We start from the raw sequence: 15,998 nt of genomic DNA, 5'->3' as shown, positions 1-15,998 counted from the left end.
TTGACAAACATGCTTGAGATAGCAACCATGCGGGGTCGACCGAGCTATGCTCTAATAATCTCCCCTTTTGTCAATTTTAGTGACAAAACTATTAATACATATGGAATACAAAAAAGATAAACTTTAGTGGCTCCTATTCCATAGTCTAATCTTCAACGTTCCCTGAAATCTTCGTCCTTCCAAGTACTCCAATGATCTCAAAGGTTGTAAGGTTAGCATCACCGTTATTGAAGGTCCGTAGCTATAACAATGAAAGAAATCGAGATTCTCGATCATTATTATACAATGTCATAGTATTATTATGTAACATCAAAGTCCAATTGTATCACGACTTTAACAATAATACTATGGTGATATGTATCACTCCCCCTTAGTCAATAATCCATCTCGATCATGGAAACCACTCCCCCTTACACAATGATCCAAAAACCATATGTATTTGTAGTGTGAACTACAATATTTCTCCCTCTTTTTGTCAATAAAATTGGCAAAGGTACAAGAACGGGATCATAATGAAATTTCCACAAGAGACATTTCATAGACTAAAAGAAAAATACATACCATCTTAATTTAGATGGAATCATAAAGCCGAAGCTAAATGCATTCATCAAGGAGTTTTAAGATACAAGATAACCCCTATAAAATTCCACAGCCGCACACCCCACAAGATATTACCATTAAGCACAAGTTCAAAAGAACTCTCCCCCATTTGATGTCATTCCCGAAAGAATAACAAGAGCGACCTTAATTTCGAAATAAAAGAAGGATTTTTAAATTGGACACCAAAAACCATAGAAATGATTTTCTATATCCAAAACTCAACCAAATTAATCACAAGAAAACCCATGATTAATTTAATTGGAATACACAACTAAATCAAACCACAAAAGTGATCAATTTAATTGAAGGTGCTCAACATTAGAAAACTCACGGAGGTACGACTAAGATAATCATACGGAGACGACTAACTTAATCGTTCACATACTCAACATAAGGAAAAACCTTACGGAATATACGACTACATCAACCAATAGAACATGATTAGTCTATCCGTTCATATACTCAACACAAGAACTTGTGAAATATATGAAAACTCAACTAGACTAATTACAAGAGAACTTATAATTAATCTAATTGGAATACAAACAACCAAACTAATCACAAAAGTAATCAATTTAATTGTCAAAGGATTTGCTCGGAAAAAGAATACTTTCGGAGCAAATAACAAAATAACCAACCAAGATGATTAATTTAGTTCATAATGCTCAACAAATAGCATCTTATGGAACAACCAACAAAGCCAATAAGAAAAATCGACTTAGTTGTATCGTGCTCAACATAAGACACACAATGGAGCCTTCACGGTAAAACATAACAAAATGGATCAATGGAGATCAATACCGTGGATAACATACAAGGATCTATTCTATTTTCCATCATAATGACATAATAGACTTTATCCTTGTCAAATAAAAGATTTTATCCTATTTTCCATCAAATACATGACTGCATAGGCATAACTTTTGTAATTGTCAAAAGTCCATTAGTCCTTTCATTAATACGAATATCAATTCATGAACGACTTTACTTTTGACAGCATATGGGACCTTCAAGTTCACGGATGCAAACAATACATATCCCATAATCAAATTGCAATATCACAAAATCATAACGATCAATACTGCAATAACATCATCCTCCAAATATTTTTAAAATTTAAAAACCAATAAACCTAAAAAAAAACATAAGAAGATGAAAACAAAAATAGTTATGTGTAGTCACAATCATCGCTATTGAAAGCACTAGTTATTCTTCCAACTAAATCCAAAAAGAAGATATATTAGGCAACAATTAACACAAGCTAGAAAGAGTCAGACTCCATTGTTTCCCTGACAACAAATAGGGATGTGGGAAGTACAGGATCCTCTTATGACCTGGAGTCTTCGAGCTTGTGAACAACAGCCTTCTCTGCATCCTCAGAGAGATGATTCTCTTTACGAAGATCATTGATTTGAGATTTTATGAGACCAAGGTCAGACACAACCTTTTCCAACTCAGTTTTCACCATATCAAGACCTTTGAGAGTATCAACAAGCTGTTGTTTTGCTTCCCCAAAGTACTTAAGAAAGTCATGAACAACTTCAGCAGAAATCATATCATCCTTTTCAGCATCTTCATGAGTATAGGCAAAGAAGCATGAGGCATTGGGATGATCTTCATCTACAAGTGTTCTCTTCCTCTTGGAATCAACCTCAACACCTTTGTCAAGAAATCCTTTTGCGAAACCACTATAGCAAGACGAGGAGGAAGACATTCTTTGAAAATCCAAACACCACCAGAGGTACACATACCAGACTTGTAACCCTAAGAGGTTGGATATTTTATCCTTGGGGACAACAATTTAGGGTTTCAAATAAACTGTTGACTCGGGCCAGAACGGAATCCGTTCGAGTACAACAAATACCCAAGAACAAAAGTCCTTCAAACATATGAGAACAGGTCCTAAAAACAAATTTTAAGGCAGTACGCAACAATTTGACTTAACCAATACTTGATCTTAGCGGATCTGTCAACACGAGTTTAGCTATGGACGATAAGAAAATAGCTTAACTTAACAGATGCAAGCAACAAGTATACCTGTTTTTAACACAACTTACTCAACAGGATTTTATATGAGTAAGTTCTCGAACCTTGTGATTAATTAGCACAAGTACGAGCCACAGGCTCATTACGAGGTTTATGTCTTTGGTTAAGTTTGTTTTTCCTCTTAGTCTTATAGAGGGATCCTGTTTGACATGAGAAATTGTCATAAAATTTACTGTCATCAAAATAAGAGACATAGTTAGAGTTCTTACCAGAAACGCCTTGACATGAGGAAGTAGATAATCTGTTGACAAGCTCTTTAATATCTTTTCTTATCTTATCAATCTTTCTTTCTTCCGGAATGACTTTCTCAACAGGAACAATGTTGCTTTTAGAGACAAAGCATTGAACTTCCTTTGGACGATATTTATTAAGACGTATATTCTGCCCTTGAACATTGGAGGAACTCACTGTTCTGACTTTTATGGCTGCATATACAGGATAGGTACGAAAACCAATTGGCTCAATCATACAGATGTCAGTCACACCTTTGAGAATCAAATATAGGGTATGTTAAAGATGAACTAAGGAGTCTTTATTAAACTTGGAGTTTCTATTTTTTCTAACAGAAAACTTGGTCTCACAAACAAGACATACCTTTTGACCATAGGAATGATGGAGGATGCAGTCTTAATATCATCGTCAGAAGAGTTGTCTCTTTTACAGGATGTCCTAAGTTCAAAATTGGAGGAAACATTAGGAACATCTGTACTTGAAAAGCGGGGGTCTAACAACACCACCCAATATTTCGATTAGCAATTTGTATGGACTAACTCCGAAATACTTTGCTAGAGAATCAACTAGACAGTCAGACTCAATCTAGATAAAAGTATCTCAAGGAGTTAATATCTCTCTCTTGATTTGATTTTTACTCAAGTTAAAAACAATAGCGAGTCTTTATCAAATACAAGGAATACGTGGACGATACCAAAGACCAACGGCCAAGGATCAATCAATATCAATCAACAACCAAAGGTTGGATTTCCAATTGATGATCACGAACGCACAACCTGTATTATTTCAATTATATAAAATATAATGCGGAAAAGAAATAACACAGACACCAGAAATTTTGTTAACGAGGAAACCGCAAATGCAGAAAAACCCTGGGACCTAGTCCATATTGAGTACACACTGTATTAAGCCGCTACAGACACTGGCTTACTGCAAACTAACTTTAGACTGGACTATAGTTGAACCCCAATCAGTCTCCCACCGATCCAAGGTACAGTTGTACTCCTACGCCTCTGATCCCAGCAGGATACTGCGCACTTGATTCCCTTAGCTGATCTCACCCACAACCAAGAGTTGTTGTAACCCAAAATTACAGACTTGATAATAAACAGATCTGTCTCACACAGAAAAGTCTATAAGAGGATAAAGCTGTCTCCAACAGATAAACCCTAAGTTTTGTTCCATCTTTAGATATAAAATCAAGGTGAACAGGAACCAATTGATAATCCGATATTATATTCCCGAAGAACAACCTAGATTAATCAATCACCTCTCTACAATCCTTCCTGACTACACAAGTGGATTGTCGAGGAATCACAAACAGTGAGACGAAGATGTTTGTGACTTATTTATCTTGCCTATCGGATAACTCTCACGATCTCAAGCCAATCAATCGATTGTACTCGTACGATAGAATATGCAAGATCATATCACACAACTACGATAAAGTAATATCGGTCTGGCTTCACAATCCCAATGAAGTCTTTAAGTCGTTAACCTGATTTTAGAGAAGAAAATCAAATGTTAATGGAGATCGACTCTAGCGGGAGCACTAGTAGCACACAGACGTGTGGGGATTAGTTTTGCACAATTCTAGGTGTCTCCTTTATATAGCCTTCAAATTAGGATTTTGCCTTAGTTACAAAGCAATCCTTATTCACCGTTAGATAAAAACCTGATTTAGATTCAAGCTAATATTTCTCAACTGTTAGATCGAAAAACCTAGCTTGTGACACACATTTTGGTAGACATTTACTGGGTTCGTGAAAACCATGCCCAAACGTGTACGTGTATGTTGGTTCAACATAGTAACCCAAAAGGTTAACCATATGAGCATTTCATATTAACCTTGTTCTTCTTCACCATAACTAGTTCAATTGACTCAAATGAACTAGTTAAAGAGTTGTTCAATTGCTATGAGATCTTATGTAACTACACAAGACACAATTGAAACAAAGATGATTCGATTCGATTGAATCGGCTCATGAACATTATAGCCACGGTTTGCATAAAGCATTCTTTAGTAATTTATGTTTCATGTTCAGAGCACATCTTTAGATCATAACCTCTTAAGTTCACAAACAAGTTCGCGGACTTAAGTTAATCGGTTGAGTTTTCAAAACTCAACAGAAATTCTCGGGATGAGAACTTCCGCCAGTTCCCGGACTGGGTTCGCGGAATGAGTTTGCGGACTTAGCACACAAACGAGTTTTGAAAAATCCCAGCAGAAATTCTCGGTCGAGAACTTCCGACAGTTCGCGGACTTGGCAAGACAATTCCACAATCCTCCCGATTTCTCTTGATCAACAAAGTTCGAAAACTTCGGTTCAAGGAATACATGGTTATGTAATATAAACTCTCATTTCAATCATTGAGACATTCTCAGAGGATGATATGTAGCTGTTATTCACAGACCAATTCACGTCAGAGCAATTCTCAAAGTGATTGAAACTTTTCATGACTTTCGTCACTAGGTGAAGATAAACTTGATCAAAGCGAAACGCTTTACCAACACATGATTTCGAGATAAAAGATAAGCAATGAATGCTCAGCTCGAAATGTCAAATGTGTATGATCTAGTCTATATAGCATACGACTTTTGTCTCATAAGAAGTATGAGATGGAAGAGATAGACTTTTGAGTTATAGATAAGTTCAAGTATCCACATACATTTTTGTTGATGAAATTCCACGGTTCCTTGTATAGATATTCGTCGTTGTATGATGAATCGCCATGAAGTCCTTGAGCTCAACTACAGTTTTCTATCCTAGTCCGAGACTTAGCTATGTAGGCTAGAAATCAAGACTTATAGTTTTGATCACTAACATTGAAAAACATGCTTGAGATAGCAACGCATGCGAGGTTGACCGAGCTATGCTCTAACAATCTCCCCCTTTGTCAATTTTAGTGACAAAACTATTAATACATATGGAATACAAAAAAGATAAACTTAACAATAATATTACGGTGATATGTATCACTCCCCCTTAGTCAATACTCCATCTCGATCATGGAAACCACTCCCCCTTACACAATGATCCGAAAACCATATGTATTTGTAGTGTGAACTACAATATTTCTCCCCCTCTTTGTCAATAAAATTGGCAAAGGTACAAGAATGGGATCATAATGAAATTTCCACAAGAGACATTTCATGACTAAAAGAAAAAATACATACCAACTTAATTTAGATACAATCTAATAGCCGAATCTAACAACATTCATCAAGGAGTTTTAAGATACAAGATAACCCCTATAAAATTCCACAGCCGCACTCCCCGCAAGATATTACCATTAAGCACAAGTTCAAAAGAACTCTCCCCCATTTGATGTCATTCCCGAGAGAAAACAAGATCGACCTTAATTTCGAATGAAAAGAAGGATTTTTTATTGGACACCAAAGACCATAAGAATGATTTTCTATATCCAAAGCTCAACCAAATTAATCACAAGTAAACCCATGATTAATTCAATTGGAATACGCAACTAAATCAAACCACAAAAGTGATCAATTTAATTGAAAGTGCTCAACATAAATAAACTCACGGGGTTACGACTAAGTAAATCACACGGAGATGACTAACTTAACCGTTCAAATACTCAACATAAGGAAAACCTTACGGAATATATGACTACATTAATCAAAGAACATGATAGTGTAGCCTTTCATATACTCAACACAAGAAATTGTGGAATATATGAAAACTCAACTAGATTAATTACAAGAGAACCTATAATTAATCTAATTGGAATACAAATAACCAAACTAATAACCGAAGTAATCAATTTAATTATTTTGGGCTCAACATAAAAGAACTTATGTAACCCCGACTAAGTTCATCATAGAATACGACAACCTTAGCCGTACATGTACTCGATATAAGAAAGAAAACTTATGGAGTACAAACTAAATAACCAAACAGGTTGATTAATTTAGTTCTTAATGCTCGACATATAGCATCTTATGGAACAACTAACAAAGCCAAGGTAAATCGACTTAGTTGTAAGGTGCTCAACATGAGACACACAATGGAGCCTTTACGGTAAAACATAATACAATGGATCAATGAAGATCAATACCGTGGATAACATATAAGGATCTATTCTATTTTCCATCATAACGACATAATAGACTTTATCCTTGATGAACAAAAGATTTTATCCTATTTTCCATCATATTAATGATTACATAGGCTTAACTTTTGTATATGTCAAAAGTCCAGTCGTCCTTTCATCAATACGAATACCGATTCATGAGCGACTTTACTTTTGACTGCAATATGGGACCTTCAAGTTCATGGACGTAAACAATACATATCCCATAAAAATATTGCAATATCCCAAACCATTAAAATACTGCAATAAACATCATCCTCCAAATAGTTTTAGAATTTAATACCGATAAACCTAAAAAATAACACAAGAAGATGAAAACAAAAAATAGCTATGTGTAGTCACAATCATTGCTATTCAAAGCACTAGTTATTCTTCCAACTAATCCAAAAAGAAGACTTACTAGGTATTCATGAACTTTTCAAAAGTTTCTTTAGAGAACTCTCATTATTGAAGAGTTCATTAACAAAGGGATCATTCAACTCCTCCAAGTCTTTTGAAAACACTGTCAACTTACTGAGTTCTTTTTCTAGTTTTCGTACAGTGTTTGTAGATTGAGACAACATTCGTTCATGGTGAACAATATCTTCTAAGGATGCAGAAATCCGAGATTTTAAGCTATTTCTTTTGTTGGTGAAATCTTTTACAGGTTCCTGAAATTTTCATTACTTTGATACGACGACAAGAACCAGTTTAAGGAAGGATTTTTACCATTAATTGTATCCTTCACTTTCTTCAACCCTGTGGAGGAAATTCCAGTACACTCTTATACATTAGCTGCCAGCATTGTATTCCTGCTTGTGTTGCATCTAGTAAGAAGTGCCATGGAATAAAAGCCTTTTTGAAGTACACTGTTCGTGAACCACAGAAACCCTGGACAAACAAAAGCTTTTGTATTTTTAGAGATATATATAGGTAAAAAACAAAAATAACCAAAAATACACTCCTTGAGCCAAAAGACGCAAATCCCCATTTTCTCATGGTTAGGTAGAAACAACGGGATCAAAAATCTCCCCTTGTTTATCCCATAATGGATTTTTAAGGTAAGACACTTGAGTAGATATTCTTCTTCTTTTGTTCCCCGAAGCACTTGTCACGTAGGACCTGCAACAATTATAAGTAGATTGAATAGCTAAAGAGCATTTCATATGAACAATCATTTCTTTAGGCTCGACAACTTCAACACGTAAGTGTCCTTGAGAAATGAGCCTGAGATTATCTCTGAAGGTGTTTAAACATTCTCCCTCATTCCTGGATACCCATTTACAACCTTCATAATAGACATTGGACTTGTATGGTACAAGATTCCACACAACTTGTCTATGAAGTTGATCTAACTCATCAATCATCGATTTTTTCCAAGAGGAGTTGCTCAGAGTTATATCAATATTTCCTGGTTCTGAATGAGACGAATAGCAAACCATCGGAAGATCTCCTTCTGTCTTGGTTGTAGAGTCTTTTCCATGTTTGGAGGCGATAGAGGATACACAAAATGAGGAATCGTCTGACACATTTTGGAAAGGGGCACAATGACTGTAACTACACCATCGAAGAGAAGAAGTAGGACAAGAAGTAAGATTACCTATACCATCAGTACTTTTCTGTATAGAATTTCTTGATAGTATTGTACGTCCCTTTTGAGTGATGCACGGTTGCACAACATTCTTGCAAGGATTACTTTCAGTCTTCAAACTTTTTAAAGATGACGTACAGGGTCGAATAGGATGATCGGATGAGTATCCATAAAGGCCAGACCCTTGGCATTTGTCTGAGTGGTTCCTATTCACATCAGTTTTCTCAACAAACGATCGTTGAACATTATCTGAAGAATGACAATCTTTTAGAAAGGAACAACTGGATTCTCTTAGATTCAACGAGAGATTCTTACTAGATATCAAATCCTTAAGAGCTGCAATTTCTGCAACAAGACCAGAATAGATCCGGGTTTGTTCTTCCAATCTCTTCTGAAGATTAACCAGTTTATCAGACCTTTTCCTACGGTTGTTTTTTAGACCTGGTGAGGCGTCAAATGAGACTTTACGGTCCATATAGTCAGATCCCCACAAACACATACTTTTGAGGTCTGTAACGTGTTTGCCTGCTCTGATACCAATTGAAAAACCGGGGGTCTAACAACACCACCCAATATTTCGATTAGCAATCGTATGGACTAACTCCGAAATACTTTGCTAGAGAATCAACTAGACAGTCAGACTCAATCTAGATAAAAGTATCCCAAGGAGTTAATATCTCTCTCTTGATTTGATTTTTACTCAAGCTAAAAACAATAACGAGTCTTTATCAAATACAAGGAATACTTGGACGGTACCAAAGACCAATGTCCAAGGATCAATCAATATCAATCAACAACCAAAGGTTGGATTTCCAATTGATGATCACGAACGCACAACCTGTATTATTTCAATTATATAAAATATAATACGGAAAAGAAATAACACAGACACCAGAAATTTTGTTAACGAGGAAACCGCAAATGCAGAAAAACCCCGGGACCTAGTCTAGATTGAATACACATTGTGTTAAGACGATACATACACTAGCCTACTGCAAACTAACTTCGGCCTGGACTATAGTTGAACCTTAATCAGTCTCCCACCGATCCAAGGTACAATTGTACTCCTACGCCTCGGATCCCAGCAGGATACTGCGCACTTGATTCCCTTAGCTGATCTCACCCACAACCAAGAGTTGTTGTAACCCAAAATCACAGACTTGATAATAAACAGATATGTCTCAAACAGAAAAGTCTATAAGAGGATAAATTTGTCTCCACAGATAAACCCTAGGTTTTGTTCCGTCTTTAAATATAAAATCAAGGTAACATGAACCAATTGACAATCATGTCTTATATTCCCGAAGAACAGCCTAGATTAATTAATCACCTCTCTACAATCCTTCCTGACCACACAAGCGGATTGTCGAGGAATCACAAACAGTGAGACGAAGATGTTTGTGACTTCTTTATCTTGCCTATCGGAGAACTCTCATGATCTCAAGCCAATCAATCGATTGTACTCGTACGATAGAAGATGCAAGATCAGATCACACAACTACGATAAAGTAGTATCGGTATGGCTTCACAATCCCAATGAAGTCTTTAAGTCGTTAACCTGATTTTAGAGAAGAAAATCAAAGGTTAATGGAGATCGACTGTAGCGGGCGCACTAGTAGCACACATATGTGTGGGGATTAGTTTTGCACAATGCTAGATGTCTCCTTTATATAGCCTTCAAATCAGGGTTTTGCCTGATTTACAAAGCAATCCTTATTCACCGTTAGATGAAAACCTGATTTATATTCAAGCTAATATTTCTCAACCATTAGATCGAAAAACCTAGCTTGTCACACACATTTTGGTACACGTTTACTGGGTTCGTGAAAACCATGCCCAAACGTGTACGTGTATGTTGGTTCAACATAGTAACCCAAAAGGTTAACCATAATTTCATATTAACCTTGTTCTTCTTCACCATAACTAGTTCAATTGACTCAAATGAACTAGTTAAAGAGTTGTTTAATTGCTATGAGATCTTATGTAACTACACAAGACACAATTGAAACAAAGATGATTCGGTTCGATTGAATAGGTTCATGAACATTATAGCCACGGTTTGCATAAAGCATTCCTTAGTAATTTAATGTTTCATGTTCAGAGAACATCTTTAGATCATAACCTCTTAAGTTCACAAACAAGTTCGCGGACTTAAGTTAATCGGTTGAGTTTTCCAAACTAAGCAGAAATTCTCGGGATGAGAACTTCCGCCAGTTCGCGGACTGGGTTCGCGGACTGAGTTTGCGGACTTAGCACATAAACGAGTTTTGGAAAATCCCAGCAGAAATTCTCGGTCGAGAACTTCCGACAGTTCGCGAACTTGGCAAGCCAATTCCACAATCCTCCCGATTTCTCTTGATCAACAAAGTTCGAAAACTTCGGTTCAAGGAATACATGGTTATGTAATCTAAACTCTCATTTCAATTATTGAGACATTCTTAGAGGACGCTATGTAGCCGTTATTCACAGAACGATTCACGTCAGAGCAATTCTCAAAGTGATTGAAACTTTTCATGACTTTCGTCACTAGGTGAAGATAAACTTGATCAAAGCGAAACGCTTTACCAACACACGATTTCGAGATAAAAGATAAGCAATGAAAGCTCAGCTCGAAATGTCAAATGTGTATGATCTAATCTATATAGCATACGACTTTTGTCTCATAAGAAGTAGGAGATAGAAGAGATAGACTTTTGAGTGATAGATAAGTTCAAGTCTCCACATACCTTTTTGTTGATGAAGTTCCACGGTTCCTTGTATAGATATTCGTCGTTGTATGATGAATCGCCATGAAGTCCTTGAGCTCAACTACACTTTTCTATCCTAGTCTGAGACTTAGCTATGTAGGCTAGAAATCAAGACTTATAGTTTTGATCACTAACATTGACAAACATGCTTGAGATAGCAACGCATGCGAGGTTGACCGAGCTATGCTCTAACAGTACTTACTTCTGAAAGAAAAGCATCAGAAGTTCTTGGTGCATTAGATTGCTTTGTACATCCTTGAATGGAAAGTTTATTCAAGCGGCGTTCAATATCCAAGGTATCCTTTTCGAGGCTAGCCTCAAGAGTCAAGCATGAAGACTGATCTTCAGCGTTGCCATGGACTTTGCAATCTCTTACAATACCAAGAAGAACATTGACTTGGTGTTTTAACTGATTTATTCTAACAGCTTGAATTCTAACAAGATTTAGAATCAATTTACTCTCTTCAGTTGTATCCCATTCATTAGAAGAGAAGGTCTCTTTCGAAGGGTAGTCATGAAAACTCATGTCATTGTCTGTCTGTCTCGTCGAACCACAAGGTTTCTCTATATTCGAGATTGAAATTTTCTCTTTAATAGATTTATACGAGAGAGAATCTTTATTACTGGTGACGCGTTTATCAGAGATAGTACTCTTGTCCATAGAGTCAGATCGCTACAAACACAGACTGATGAGGTCTTAGCGTGTTTTCCTGCTCTGATACCAATTGAAAGCGGGGGGGTCTAACAATACCACCCAATATTTCACTTAGCAATCTGTATGGACTAACTCTGAAATACTTTGCTAGAGAATCAGTCAGACTCAATCTAGATAAAAGTATCTCAAGGAGTTAATATCTCTCTCTTGATTTGATTTTTACTCAAGCTAAAATCAATAGCGAGTCTTTATCAAATACAAGGAATAACTTGGACGGTACCAAAGACTAATGTGCAAGAATCAATCAATATCAATCAACAACCAAAGGTTGGATTTCCAATTGATGATCACGAACGCACAACCTTTATTATTTCAATTATATAAAATATAATGCGGAAAAGAAATAACACAGACACCAGAAGTTTTGTTAACTAGGAAACCGCAAATGCAGAAAAACCCCGGGACTTAGTCCAGATTGAATACACACTGTATTAAGCCGCTACAGACACTAGCCTACTACAAGCTAACTTCGGACTGGACTATAGTTGAACCCCAATCAGTCTCCCACCGATCCAAGGTACAGTTGTACTCCTACGCCTCTGATCCCAGCAGGATACTGCGCACTTGATTCCCTTAGCTGATCTCACCCACAACCAAGAGTTGCTGCAACCCAAAATCGCAGACTCTATAATAAACAAATCTGTCTCACACAGAAAAGTCTATCAAAGGATAAATTTTTCTCCCGCAGATAAACCCTAGGTTTTGTTCCGTCTTAAGATATGAAATCAAGGTGAACAGGAACCAATTGATAATCCGGTCTTATATTCCCGAAGAACAGCCTAGATTAATCAATCACCTCTCTACAATCCTTCGTGACTACACAGGCAGTTTGTCGAGGAATCACAAACAGTGAGATGAAGATGTTTATGACTTCTTTATCTTGCCTATCGGAGAACTCTCACGATCTCAAGCCAATCAAATATTATACAGGTACGATAGAAGATGCAAGATCAGATCACACAACTACGATAAAAGTAGTATCGGTCTGGCTTCACAATCCCAATGAAGTCTTTAAGTCGTTAACCGGGTTTTAGAGAATAAAATCAAAGGTTAAAGGAGAATCGACTCTAGCGAGCGCACTAGTATCACACAGACGTGTGGGGATTAGTTTTGCACAATGCTAGATGTCTCCTTTATATAGTCTTCAAATCAGGGTTTTGCCTTAGTTACAAAGCAATCCATATTCACCGTTAGATGAAAACCTGATTTAGATTCAAGCTAATATTTCTCAACCGTTAGATCAAAAACTTAGCTTGTCACACACACTTGGGTAGACGTTTACTGGGTTTGTGAAAACCATGCCCAAACGTGTACGTGTATGTTGGTTCAACATAGTAACCCAAAAGGTTAACCATATGAGCATTTCATATTAACCTTGTTCTTCTTCACCATAACTAGTTCAATTGACTCAAATGAATTAGTTAGAGAGTTGTCCAATTGCTATGAGATCTTATGTAACTACACAAGACACAATTGAAACAAAGATGATTCGATTGAATCGGCTCATGAACTTTATAGCCACGGTTTGTATAAAGCATTCCTTAGTAATTTAAGTTTCATGTTCATAGCACATCTTTAGAACATAACCTCTTAAGCTCACAAACAAGTTTGCGGACTTAAGACAACCAGTGGAGTTTTCCAAACTCAGCAGAAAATCCTGGCAAAGAGACTTTTTCCAGTTCGCGGACTTACACGCAAATGAGTTTTTGGAAAATCCCAGCAGAAGTTCTCGGTACAAGAACTTCCGTCAGTTCACGGACTGAGTTCGAGGACTTGGCAAAGCCAATTCCTCCGGTTTCTCTCAATCAACAAAGTTCGAAAACTTTGGATTAAGGAATACATGGTTATGTAATCTAAACTCTCATTCCAATCATTGAGACATTCTCAGAGGACGTTATATAGCCGTTATTCACAGACCGTTTCGCGTCAGAGCAATTTTCAAAGTAATTGAAACTTTTCATGACTTTTGTCACTAGGTGAAGATAAACTTGATCAAAGCGAAACGCTTTACCAACACTTGATTTCGAGATATAGATAGGCGAGATATACTCGGCTCGAAATATCAAATGTGTATGATCCAGTCTATATAGCATACGACTTTTGTCTCATAAGAAGTAGGAGATAGAAGAGATAGACTTTTGAGTGATAGATAAGTTCAAGTCTCCACATACCTTTTTGTTGATGAAGTTCCACGGTTCCTTGAGTAGATCTTCGTCGTTGTATGATGAATCTCCATGAAGTCCTTGATCTCAACTACACTTTTCTATCCTAGTCCGAGACTTAGCTATGTAGGATAGAAATCAAGACTTATAGTTTTGATCACTAACATTGACGAACATGCTTGAGATAGCAACGCATGCGAGGCCGACCGAACTATGCTCTAACAGAAACAGATCAAGATGATGGCAGTTTGCCTAACTACATCAAGTCATAAGAGGATAAGAAACCATCTTCTATATCTACTGATGATCAAACGAAATCTTGTCCGAAAGAAACTTTGAACCGACTCCGTGAACGCGATCTAAAGGAACAAAATTTTCAGTCACTTGACAGGAAACTTATACTTCTTCAACATACGGTGGTAAGAATACTGAAAGAAGTTTCTTGTCTTAAAAAACTAAAAGACCATTCCTCAGTAGAAAGACAGATCATACCACTACCGGATAAGATCAACTCAAAAGAATCAGAGGAAAGAGTTGATAATTTCTTCTGGAAAAAGGTTTCTCCCCACCCATATCGAAACAATCCTTGTTTTGATGAGAACAACTCCAGAAGAAAGGTAATGAGAGAATCTCTGCCAAAAGAAACAACCAGGAATTTCCGATAATTGTTTCACACAATCATACTGATGTGCATCATAAGGAAATCCCAGAATGAGAAAATCTTATGAAATCTCATTGAAAGAATTAAGAGAGATTTATCTATCTCTGAAAATTCTCACGTCAGTACAGTTTCTCCACATGATCATATCTCTAGAGTTAGAAAATATCAGTGTTCTGGGAGAAAATATTTTGGGCAGAAATTCTCAAGGAGAAACATGAACTATGGTTCTGATACTCACTGTAAGCTAGAAAACGCTTACTTTGATACAACTTTGTTTTATCAAAATTGTGCACTCTCATCCCCTTCCGTGCTCTTATTTATGGATGAGAAAAGCACAATAAAACAAGAGCACATTTGTTTTATGTGTAGGAGTTTTTCAGAAAAATATGTGACAATTTATGGATTACTGCGAATCCATGACTGTCTAAAAATTGTTTGTGTTTATCATGTTCTTCCAAAAATAGGTTTTATTTAGAATTTTCGAATTTTAATAAACCTTCTAGCATGAGAAGTTCGGACAAAGGAAACGAAATATATTTCTGTAATATTTTCGGATTTTCTGATATTTTCGGTCCGAGAGTTGTCTCTTCTTAAAGGGAAACTATTTTCTTACCTGTATTATTGATACCCTGATCAATCCTTATTTATATAACCGAGCATGCTTCCAATAACTCGCAGTATCACAAAGGCTAATAAGGAGGAAGCTCAAAAGGTTAAAGATTGTCAAGGAATCAATACAGAGAGGAAGAAGAAAAACATATCAAAAATCATGTCTGATTATGATTCTGATAGTTTAGTTGGATCACAAGATGAGTCATGTCTGTTGGCTTACAACTTACAAGATCCAACCAAAACCAAGTGGATTCGTTCTAATAGTATGATTGACTATATCCAAGGTTTTGAAGAACTAAGAACCAATCTCATAATAACGGTTCGAAATCAGGACTGGCTCAAGGATAAGATTGAGGAAACAAAAGTTGATATTGCTGATATGAAGGTTCAAGTTGAAAAGCTTGAGAAACAAGAAGTGGTTGCAGACAAGTCCCTTGAGACATGCTTTAAAAGTTTGAACACTTAAGAAACCTTAGTGAACAACAAAAGCACCACTAGAGATTAAGTTATATGTTGTAATACTTAATCCAGGAAAATA

The sequence above is a fragment of the Papaver somniferum genome, chromosome 7, assembly GCF_003573695.1.
Source record: "Papaver somniferum cultivar HN1 chromosome 7, ASM357369v1, whole genome shotgun sequence".
Lineage (NCBI taxonomy): Eukaryota > Viridiplantae > Streptophyta > Magnoliopsida > Ranunculales > Papaveraceae > Papaver > Papaver somniferum.
Note: the sequence above shows the minus strand (reverse complement) of the source record.